Raw genomic sequence first — 12,042 nt, forward strand, 5'->3', positions numbered from 1 at the left:
CACCCATCTTTGCAATCGGGAAAGAAAAATAAAAGTGGGAGGGAAACGAAGCAAGGAACGAACTGCGTCGCCCGCCGGAAGTCGGAGCCCGTGGGTGCCGCGCGCTACTTCACAATGCACAGGATGTGTACAAATAAGGGTATTTGTCCACGGCGGATGATTGTAGGGTGAAATATACGTGACGCTAAAACGGAGGAACGAAAAAGCCGGGTTGCATCCCTCGCGCTTGTGCCTGACGATAAAATAGAAAAGGGGCCCAAGCGATCCATTCATCTAGTCGGCGTAGTTTAGGGGTGGTACACATGGATCGCGAAGGCTCCTTCAATGGACGTGAGAGTGACGTTTCATTGTGCGCCGCGTTTTTCTCACACCTGGACTAGCTTCGCATCGTTTCGCTTCGCTTTGACAAAAATATTATCTTAACATGTCTTGCTCCTGCCATGCATACAAAACTCAAGAATAATATATGACTTACGTGTTGATTAATCACTCTCTTGATTTTCTGTCAATAACAATTGCCTCGTGCAACATATAACTGTGTTCGGCATGAGTCGTTGGCCCTTAATGATCTAATATGAATAATAACTTTTATGTTAGTTTTAATTGAGATGTTTTTCTTATTTTTTTCTGGAATATTAGATTCTCGATTAGATTATATTTTTTAGAGATAATTTCTTTGTAAATATTTCTGCAATTGAAAAAACTATTATTACTATTGTTACTATTCTTATATAGCAAAAACTCAATTTATATAACACCCGTAAATCTGTAAATTTGTCTAATATATGCAAAATATGAGGACCGATCTTGTTTTTTTTTATCTATTTTTTAAATGTTATGTTTACTTTTTTTATCTATTTGCATATTTGTTCTTTTTATTCCACGAAACACATTCTCGTTTCTGTTTAATGACGTTTGTAGTCTTAACATCTTTGAATGACAGTTTTGGTTGTTCCACCGTAGAAATATTTTCCTAGGATTTGGTAAATACATTCTTGTCTTGTCTTTTTTCACGAAGGAATAACTATTGTGTTGTATTCCGTCTTTCACACAACACACACACACACGCACGCACGCACGCACGCACGCACGCACGCACGCACACACTGCAAGTCTTGTTTCTTATGAACGCTGATTGTTTATCGGCTTTGTAATTCGGAGAACATGAGGGATTACGCAGGTCGTGCGATTTTCCGTGCGATTATGTCCATTTTCTAGGATTTAGTTCTATCCTGTACGAGAGAGAACTTTCGATAAGACCCTCGTCGTGTTCCTTGTCTTCCTGTGATCGAGATTTAGATTCTATCTATTGCTCGTATTTTATTGCAACCGCTTTCTCAGCACACGCTTTTCGTTTCGTATCCTGCAGAATATTTGTTGTTTAAGATAAAATTTTGGATCTCGCTTTGTAAAATACAAGAATTAGGAAAGAAAAATATTTATTAATAATTTTACTTATTATTTATGTTAGTCAGCATATTAATTGTGTCGCATTATTTCAGACGCAAAATTATTTAAAATCCGCAAAAGTAGAGTTTATTATTTTTCTGAAAATTTTGACTATTTGTCGATGACCTAGGGTATCATTGGGTCTCATCAGAGTATTTGCTCACCATTTATCGAATGACCCTAAAGACCGTTGACTAGCAAAGCGGAAAATTCAAATCGATTCGTTTCGTCGAAAAAGGAAAGCGAAAGCTTTGAAAGGTAGTTTTCGCGTCAAATGTGCTAGTGACAAATTTTTATTGTAGCCGCCTCGCTTCCTTTACTCTTCAGTTTGTGCTACCGCGCGGAATAAGTTGCGGTACAGACATATTTCTCTAAACGACAGGTGATGGTAAAAGTCGCTATTGAGAGACCTCGGATTTCAACTTCTCTACGAAGGAGGATTTTAGCGGGGCTCGACACAACTATACGTCTGACAAATTCTCAAAAAGTAGAATTTATAGTCCATCCAGCCAGCGCGCAGCGGTGGGACCTCGGGTCAAAAGCGTGGTCGGAAAGTTTACGACTTTGTCGCGCGGGAACTTTCTGCTTTTCTTTGCCCATCTTCTATTTCTCTGCGTTATATTGTGAATGCGCTATATTACGGCATATTACTACAGGAAATAAATGTTATTGAATTTCAAAGCTTTTCACTTTCGTGAACATTGACGTTCCGTATAGTATGAGAGCAAGATGGAAATTATTTTAATTTTCGAATTTTAAAATGCACGTTGACATGTTTATGTGATAAATTAATATTGAACTTACGGTAGCAACGCACTCTTTAATGAAAAGAAATTATTTTTTGAATTTGTATATGAGTGACCGCATAATGATGTTTATTTTTTCTCATAAAAAAAATATGTTATAGAAAATATGTGTATTGTGAAAAATAAGAATCTAAAAATCTTGAAATTCTTTTAGAATCCTTACTTTTAGAACCGTTTGTATCTTTTGTTACAAATTTTTTTAACATTCTCACAAAAAAAACACGAAAAAATCGCTGTTATTTATCTGTTTTTTTTTTTTTCAGAATCGGTTGCTTTTTTACGGAAATTAGGATAATGAAAAAACTTTTTTGTATCATGTATTTGTATTATATGAAACCTATTCGATGATTTTGAAAATACGGACTTTTCGAAGGCTTCGATACGCTAATTACACAATGATGTGTAACCAAGCAACTCAAAAGTCTTGTCAGTCGACCCTTCCTGTTATATTTCATCTTTCTAAAATAGAAGAGATTTATATGCTCTGACATTTTCCTTGAAAGTTTTGTTTACGTCATTGTGTAGGAATATTACTTTTTTACCCTTTTCCTTTTATCAATATATAGTAATGATTATTATTTGTTGTGACCGAAAATCATTACCTAGATCTAGATCTGCGGTTATACTGCAGTTTCAATAGTTTTATTTTTGAAAAAGTCTTTTCTAGCATTGTTAAGATGTCATTAGAAAAGCGTCCCCACATTTGCACCGTGACACAATCATATTAATCCTTATGCTCATTTCACACTATGCATTGAAGATTGAGGATTGCGAATTAAAGAATTAAAGAAGACACAGGCATTAGTACACATGATTGAGTTAGCCGATTACGAGTCCTGCTCTTTGTTTTCTTTAAAATACTATGAGAGAGAGAGAGAGAGAGAGAGAGAGAGAGAGAGAGAACACTTGATAAATAATAATTTCTATTCTTTTCTTTTTTTAGATTAACACAATTTTACAAATATTTTCTAAAGATGTTAAAGTATATGTAAGAATTACTTAATATTTTTAATATACTTATAAAAGTGATAAAAATTAATATAAATGCCTTATTGTATGTAATAAAGGACCGGAAAATTATCATGTATATTAAAGATTAATCACGTAAGAAAGAAAATATAAAAAAATTAAAATTCTTATAAAGAGAAAAAGAGAATGGAAGATACTTTATTGACATAAGGAATATTAATATTTAATATTTCAAATTAAAATTTTGTAAACTAACATTAAACATATTACATTATGTAATATATTTATATATATATATATGGATAATAAGAAATTTTAACATATATTGCCTTGGTTTTTTAAAGATAAAAGGTTACTTATTATCTATCGTGTCAAAATGTGTACTAAAATATATGTATATATAAATAGAAGTATTTACGAAAACCTGCTAAATTGGATATAGCATAATTTCTGCATTTCATATAATATTGAGTATAAATATGTTGCATGTAAACACTGCAGGTAAAAAGCCACATGCAAATCTCCAAATTGTTCGATACACAAAAGAATAATGCTTTTCGTGTTCTTCGCACGACGTTAATTTGCCGTATGTCTCTCTCATGATTACAATATTTGGTCTTGCATGACAAAAGTCCACAAAAGGTAATGCAGCTAATGTTTGCACGCACGTGCATATGTGTAGTTATATACATTCCATCTGTTTCAATGGATACACCATTTTGTGATGAAAAGAAGAATTGTATTGGACCGGCTACCTAATCGTCGCTGTGAAGTCGCGAAAACCACGCAAATCACGAAAAGAATTTTTTATACGAGAAAAGATGTCAATTTTTTCCACTTTTTCAAAATATAATTACGATCTATGCTGAATATATATTGATTCTATAAAATGAAGTTATACATGCATTATATAAAGAATTTTTTTTTAAATATCTAAAATTTTTTTCTTCAGTTATTGTTTTAATAATTTTTGACTAACGAAGACGTTTCATATAATTTATATCATGGATCAACTAACTTAGAGATTGAGTAATACATGGACATAATTCAGTACGAAGTAGATACTGTTATTGAGGAGCTACATATCCTTAAGATAGAAGGTCTACACATAATAAAACTCGCAATTATTAATACTCGCAATTATTAATACTCGCAATTGTTAATACATCTATTCGAAATTAAATTCATGTACAAAGAGGAATTAAGGCACTCGGCTAATTTTATGTAATGATCAATGTAATCAGGCCCATGTTTCAATTTTTTGTATACGTATCACTGAGGATGACCATATTAAAGGTCGAATCGTTTGAAATCGAATCGTTTCGATCATTTATCTTCTTGTACTATAATTCGCATCTATAGCGGCTCGAATAGCTCTAATATTTTAATATTGAATTTAAATTCTTTAGAGCCTTTTTTGTTACTTTAATTATTAATTTTTTAAAATTCAGAATATGTAAAAAAATATTTATACATTACATATACGAGTACAATAATTTTGAATCACAATTTTTTACCTTGAATCAAAAAGTAATGTGATGGATAATCAAGCGAGATCAATCCTAGGAACCCCAGTAGGGCGCATATCGAACTTAACCGCATTAAAGTTACGCAGTAAAGCTCGAAGCAGCGAAATTGACCGGGACCTCATCGTGCGATCATTATGCTCCTGCATCGTTTACAACGTTCATAATTCGTAAATAACAGTGTCGGTGGGAGGGTCGTGGCTCCGCCGGGAATTTTATAGAGAAAACGAACGGAAGAAAAAAAACGAAAAGGTAGAACACTGTTGGATGCGGGAAGGACGGAAATTAAATTCGGTAAGATGAGAGTGGGAGGCGAAATTTTATTTTGTTTGGGATAAACCATTCGAGAATTTGCCATCGTCTATATATATATATATATATAGACATATATATACATAATAATCTGTGGGGATTATTCTGAAGTGACAATAGACAAATTTGATAATACTTGATTTAAATTATGCAATTACATATAAAGAATTACATATAGATAAACTTTATTATTGAATTTATATTTAATAACAAAGTTTTCTTACTCTTAACAGAATTTTTATATTAAAGTTATTTTTGTATAAGAAGGAGGATTGCAAAATGGCATAAATTAATTTAATTCAGAAATATTCCTAGTAAAAAAATTGATAGAGAACGGTACAAAAATTTTATCGTTTTGAATATGGAATATGATTTGTAAATTCATTAATTTGAATCAGATTTTATAGGAATCTTGTACAAATCTTATAAAATCCGATAAAATACGATAGGATTTATATCCGATCAATCGTGATGCTCGCGAGGTCAATAATAGAAAATAATATAAACTTATAGAAAATGATACAAGTTGATAGAAATCCTATCGTTCTCAATCGTTTTCTATCAATTTTTTTGATCAGAGATTAAGGATCACTTGAACAATTTACGCCGTTTTCTAACCTTGTCTCTTACGCAAAAAGAATTCTACTAAAGCAGTAAATTATACTTAAGTTATACAAAATATTACACCAGCAGAATTCTTTTGTGTAAAAAACGGAGTTAGAAAACAGTATAAATTATTCGAACCATTCGGAAAATTCGAAACAACGCATCTTGAAATTCCTACCTTCGTTCTAGTAGCTTTGTCATGTTCGATCCAGAGACGCGTGTCGATCAATCATCGAGAGTAGCAGAAGTGTCCGGCGGTATCTGAGATACGTCAAAGTGAACCCCGAGTTTCGCTCGTGCACTTCGTCGTTTCGAACAGAGAAGACTATCTCGCGCGCGCGACCATATGGTCGCCGGCGGCACAGGTCATTATTTTCTAGCAGGATTGCTCAGAAGAGGGATCCAAAGGAAGGGAAGCATGGAAAGGGGAGATCGGAGCCCACCACGAAATTACTCGAAAATTACTCGGCGCACCTCGCTCAGCTTTTCGTTTTTCGAGGATAATTTTATGATCGAGGATTTTTAATTTGAATTTCAATACAGAGCGGGACGCACACGATCCTTCTCGGTGCCCCATTCTTCCTGGAACGCGATACTGGCTGCCACGATAAAAGAGTATCGATGGATGTTAGGGTATCTGTTCCGCTTAAATTATTTCCGCAATAAATTGATACGTAATCTACAGTAGAACGTTATATATATATATATATATAATATATATATATATATACACATTAAAATTTTATAATAAAACCAATCAAGCTTTATTAAATTTTAATATTAAATTAAAAATATATTAAATATTACGGGATGTCATTATAGTGATATATCTATAGTCTATAATATATCATATATTGTAGATAAATCATAATTTTTTGTGCTGTAACTTTACACTCTACTTTGACCTGTCGCTATCTGATACATTGGTAGTACTTAAGATTTAGTATACGTCGCTTTTTATTGATGTATAAAAGCGTACCACCGTTAAAAGATCATGCTGCTAGTCATGCGAGGAGGGGTTAAAATATCTTGACGGGGATCATATATTATATAAAAACTTAGCAGCATTTTATAAGTGTGTTGTCGTGTATTTTGTCAATTCGTTACTTAAAAGAGTGACTCGAAACTCTAAGTAGCCACTTCCCTCGCTCTCGAGAGATCTCAGAAAGACCTCAGATTCTGAGCATCTACTGTGCCGCCTTGCACGAACCTCGTCTGTCTGAAATGTTCTTGGAGCGTTTATTCTGATTTGCATATTCCTTAAAACATGCAGCAGGTAATGGTGTAAGGAACTAAAATGCAATCTGGAACAAAATACGGCTTTATGATGCTATAAATCGGCACGTTGGATAAATACGCGTGTGTAGCAAGAAGTGTTAACTATTTCCTTAATTAGAACTTTCTTGAGCACGATCACTGTAAATTTATATTTATCGATATAACATTATTTTGAATGGTATATCACAACTGTTGCAAAATATTTGATTACATCAGCGCGAAATATCAGATCCACTTTATAATAAGTAGGTAACATTAAAGTAAAGCAGGTACTGAATACATATGCCATAACTATGTAACAAAGAATCGTTCAACTCAATTGCTGGTTTTTTTTCTTTGTCTTGCGCTCATTTTTTCTTCTTTTGGCGTTAACCTAGCTCTCTATAAAATAGAGAGTAATCATCCTGCTCTTTCCATCTTCTCAACATTTTTGGCAGATAGAACCCCACGACGGAACTGTATTTTTTCCTGTCTAAAGATAAATCTGTCTGCCCGCGTGCCATATGTCGACTTGATTCTGAAAAGCGTTTTCCGATTTCTCGCGTGCAACAGATGGCCGGGTGGGGCAATCCGTCCTTCTCTCCAAGGATCTGGACATCCTATGAGAGCGATTCTTCGTTCTCTGACATGTTTTCCCTAACGATGAACTAGCAATTTGTATTATGTATCGGAATATCGCTCAAAAGATATATAGATATATATATTATATACATATATAATACAATATATCATATAATTCTGAAAAATAATGTGAAAATTCTGAATTAAAGTATATCTAAAGAAATACCACCTTGAACAAAAAGTTCCCGGAATTACCACCAGGTGATGCTCTAGGTGGTAATTCCGGGAACTTTTTGTTCAAGGTGGTATTCTAAATAATTTTATGCGTAAAATCCTTGAAAATTATTTTAAAAAATGTAAAAGTTGAAAGAAATGAAAAGAAATGAACAAAAAATTAAAAAAAATTTTGAATAAGAGAATTTTTTTTCTTTTGACAATGGAAACGTGGAACACTTTCTCACACACACGTACCAAATGTTGATATAATACATATAAACTCCAACAAACATTTCAACAAATTTAGAAGAGATAGAAATGATGCGACATATCGCGAAAAGAATGTGGGAAGAGACGATCTATTATAAATCATAAGGATGATTATGTTAAAGTCCGCTAGGGCCAGCTCATTAGTTCGCGAAATCGTCCAATTTCTCTTTTTATCTCGTCTCTTCCCAAGGCTATCTAGTCGGAAGGGGGACGATGGGGAGCGGGACGAATGGCGTAGAAAACAATTTGGACGTTCCATTTGAGACCCGGGTAGTGCCTTAATTAGTTCTACCATAGCAGATTACCAATCAGTAATTCAGCAATTACGATACGGTAATACTGACCATAATATTCGAAATTTTTTAAGTATGATAAAAGGTAGGATATCAATACACACATAAAAACGCATTTTTCCACTTGTTCGACATCGCATGCGTTCGAAAACGTAGAAAAATATTAATTCTAAAAATTTATTTTTGTTTTTGCTGCATATATTTTACGATGAAAATTGATAATAAAGCGCAAAAGAGAAATGTAAAATAGATACATCTTTTAAAAATATAATTAAATTAAATAAATCTTTGTCTATATATAAAACGATATCTTATTAGAAAATTAATAAAACAAAAAACGTAATAATTTTTATCTCTTTTAATAATTTACCAGCATGTGTATAATAAAGAGTGTATAATAATAATATTACTATATGTATATATATAACAATAATATAATTACCTGAGTAATTCGTTAAAATATGGAATTGTTCGAAAAGTGGATCGCTTTTTCAATTCGATACAATTAAAGCGAGAAGTATCTATCTATCCACGTGGAAACAAGAAAAGGAAGCAACCTATTCAATTTTAGCAAATTTCTCTCTTCCCTTCCCCTCCTTAAGCCAATCCTTCGAAGGAAACTGTTAAATCTATTACGGCTGTAAAGCTCGATCACGATCACGTCCCGTGAAGAGGGTCGAGGATCGAGTCCCAAGCGGCGAGTTGAGTCTTAGTAAGAAGGGGGGTTAAAAGGGAGAGACAGAGAAGTGTGTTTTGTAGTTTCGGTGGGCCTGGTCGCAGGTAGGCGGTGAGCGGACCCTGAAATCACTCGAAAAATGAGGGGGTACACAGGCCCCCCAAGATTTTTTTTCTTGTTCGAACGCGATATAATCGTTTGTCCTCTCGTAGAGGGTGGACGTGGAAGAATGGCGGTGAAAGGGATAAAAACTGCGTAGCAGTTTGTCTCTCTCTTCCCTTCTCTTTCAGTTTAATAATTTCATTCTGTCGCCGCTGATATCCGCCATCGACGTGCACGCGTTAATCCTTTTAATATATCTAAAATTAACGTTTATATGCTAATAAAATATTAATTTATAATAATAAATTACATTCTTCATTTATTTATGGAAATGTGGAAATAATTTCTATATTAATATGAAGATCATTCATATTAACATTAATCGTGCCTCTATTTTTTAAATGCTTTTTACGACCCTCGCACGGAATGGTAGAGATCCAGTTTCGATTCCTGGCCGAGGTAATATTTTTCGCAATAAATTTATTTACAGATTTTCAGCACATTAACATCTCTATAATAGAATGCTTGATTAAGCTATAATAGAATGCCTTATATGAAATTATTAAATTGCTTGTCAATTTAATTTGTGAAATTACTACAGTAGTTCAATTGCATTTCTAAGGCCCGATTGCGTTAGTTTGACTTTAAGCAAAACTTAACATCTTTTCCTTTTTTTAAAGCTGATAGAGAGAGAGAGAGAGAGAGAGAGAGAGAGAGAGAGAGAGAGAGAGAGAGAGAGAGACAGAAAAGGAGAGAATTTTAAATCTCATTTAAAATTAAAATAACATTGGTGCAATCGGGCCTAAATCCGAAAAATCAATCCGGCGCGCAGTTCACATGACTATACATATATATGTAGTACAAATTCACAGCATGGAAATTCTTTAAGCATCTAATTGTAAGATCTCCAGCTTTGATCGTTATAGGCTTTAACTTACTTGTAGTATATTCGTATGATACGGTCTTAATAAATCGTTTATTTATTGTTAATGCTTTTTTTTGTATTTATTTCTTGTACACACACACACACACACACACACAAAACTAATCAAGTTACTCTGAAGTTACAATATTTTTTTATCAGTATTCTAGCAAATTATACTGATAACATGTGTTAGACAATATTAAATCTAAAATAAGATTCAAAATGAGACTTTAATTTGTGCTTTCGAAAATGGCAAAAAGATCTATAGTTTTGATTGTAGAACTTAACAATTTTATGAGAACGAGCAAAGTGTGATATAAGTAAAGCGGAAGATTCAAGATAGAGTAACAAGTCAAAAGAACAGACTTTATGAAAGCCCTTATCTGTAGAATCTTCATCTCCTTGAAAGAGAAGAGTCGCTAAGACGAAGATGCTTGATATATTTCGTGGAAATACGTTATCGATATCTCTTCAAATATAGATACAAAGAAAGTGATGGTACTTTGGATAAGTATAAATAAGGACACAGAAAACATATATTTTATTCATCAGTATTACGCATGATTATCGAATTTAAAAAGGGGATCCTCACATAATTTGTAATAAAATAATTCCAACAATCTTATTTTCATATTTAATTAAGGATCTACACAACTCCTTGTCCGCGTTTTCTTAAATCACTCAGAAATCAAAAGGTACATTTTTTACAACTAATTTTATTTTATCTTAAGTATCTTAAGATTTTCTTAAAAAATCGAGATCTTTAATTATGTATGAAATATGTATATTATATACATAAATTTGATACATTAAAATTGTTCATATATTTAATATGTTACTATATAATCTTAAACGAATTGCTATTTACAATGAACTACATTTAAAACGAGAATCTAGGTCTATCTAATCTAGATCTTTTCATGATTTTTACACTCGTATAACGTACTACTTATTCCTAAGAATACTAATTTCATAAAAATCATTATTAGCATGCGAGGAGGATTAAAAGAATAAAAAGTGAAAAATAGAAAGTGCATAATACCTCTTCTAATTGGTTAGAGAAAGTCAGTCTCGAATTGCTAAAATGTGCAGATCAGTTCCATCTCTGTACAAATCAGTTCTATCTTCGAGCGCTAATCTTAGCGAGCTATCTATAGTAGCTTGGAATATCGAGTTATTTTTATTTTGACGAGTATTAGGGTACGGCGGGGTAATTTGAATAATTTCAAACAATTTTAAACAATTTTTCGAAAAATAATAATTTTAACGTTACTTTGAATATGTAGCAGGAAACTCACATATTTAAGGAATATTTAAAACTATGAAACGATAGACCAGGACAAATAAGAGTCGATTTTAACAAATATTAAGTATAAAGAATAATTATTAATTAAGAATCATTAACTTTCGTATAAATATAACATACATTAAAAACACTAAAATATTGAATATTACATTAAATATATTAAAATATTGAATATTACATGTTTCGGCTCTTGGATTGAGCTATCTTCAAATAATAATAAAACGTCTTAAATTAGTTACCAACAACGAAGAAATTGTATTCGTGATGTAAAGTGGTGCATTAGATGTAACGACTAAATGAATGCTTCATAGAGAAAGAAAATTACTCGCAAACGATTTGATGACCGATTGTTGGGAATTCCTTGATATTTTGATTAAAAAACAAATTATTAACAAATAAATAAATAAATAGAATAAAAAAACTTGAGGAAAAAGTAAAAATCTGTAGAAAGCAAGTAATAACGTCATCTCGATAAAACACTCACCAAAGTAGTCGTAGTTATTAGTACGTAATATAAAATACCATAAATGTGGGTGACTGGGACAGCATGTATTTTTGTTAAATTTAATCATGGAATCCATCCATGAGTCTCTAAAGGAAGTTTAAAACTTAAACTTAACTTAACTTTCTTTAGAGACTCATGAATAGATCCCACGAGTGAATTTAACAAAAATACATGCTGTCCCAAGTCACCTACACTTGTTTCAAGTCACCCATATTTATGGTACTTTGTCAATAACATCTTAA

The 12,042-nt window shown here is 32.5% G+C and overlaps 1 long non-coding RNA gene across 1 annotated transcript; it reads left to right on the top strand.

Moving 5' to 3' along the window:
• The first annotated feature begins 1,670 nt into the window (after nt 1-1,670).
• Nucleotides 1,671-7,523, top strand: LOC108722206 (uncharacterized). The gene is made up of 3 exons (XR_001936598.1): nt 1,671-1,995; nt 5,858-6,301; nt 7,425-7,523. It is a non-coding gene; the product is annotated as an uncharacterized lncRNA (long non-coding RNA).
• Nucleotides 7,524-12,042: the final 4,519 nt, after the last annotated feature.

Source organism: Mycetomoellerius zeteki, unplaced genomic scaffold, assembly GCF_001594055.1.
Source record: "Mycetomoellerius zeteki isolate Tzet28-1 unplaced genomic scaffold, Tzet1.0 scaffold199, whole genome shotgun sequence".
NCBI classification, from domain to species: Eukaryota; Metazoa; Arthropoda; class Insecta; order Hymenoptera; family Formicidae; genus Mycetomoellerius; species Mycetomoellerius zeteki.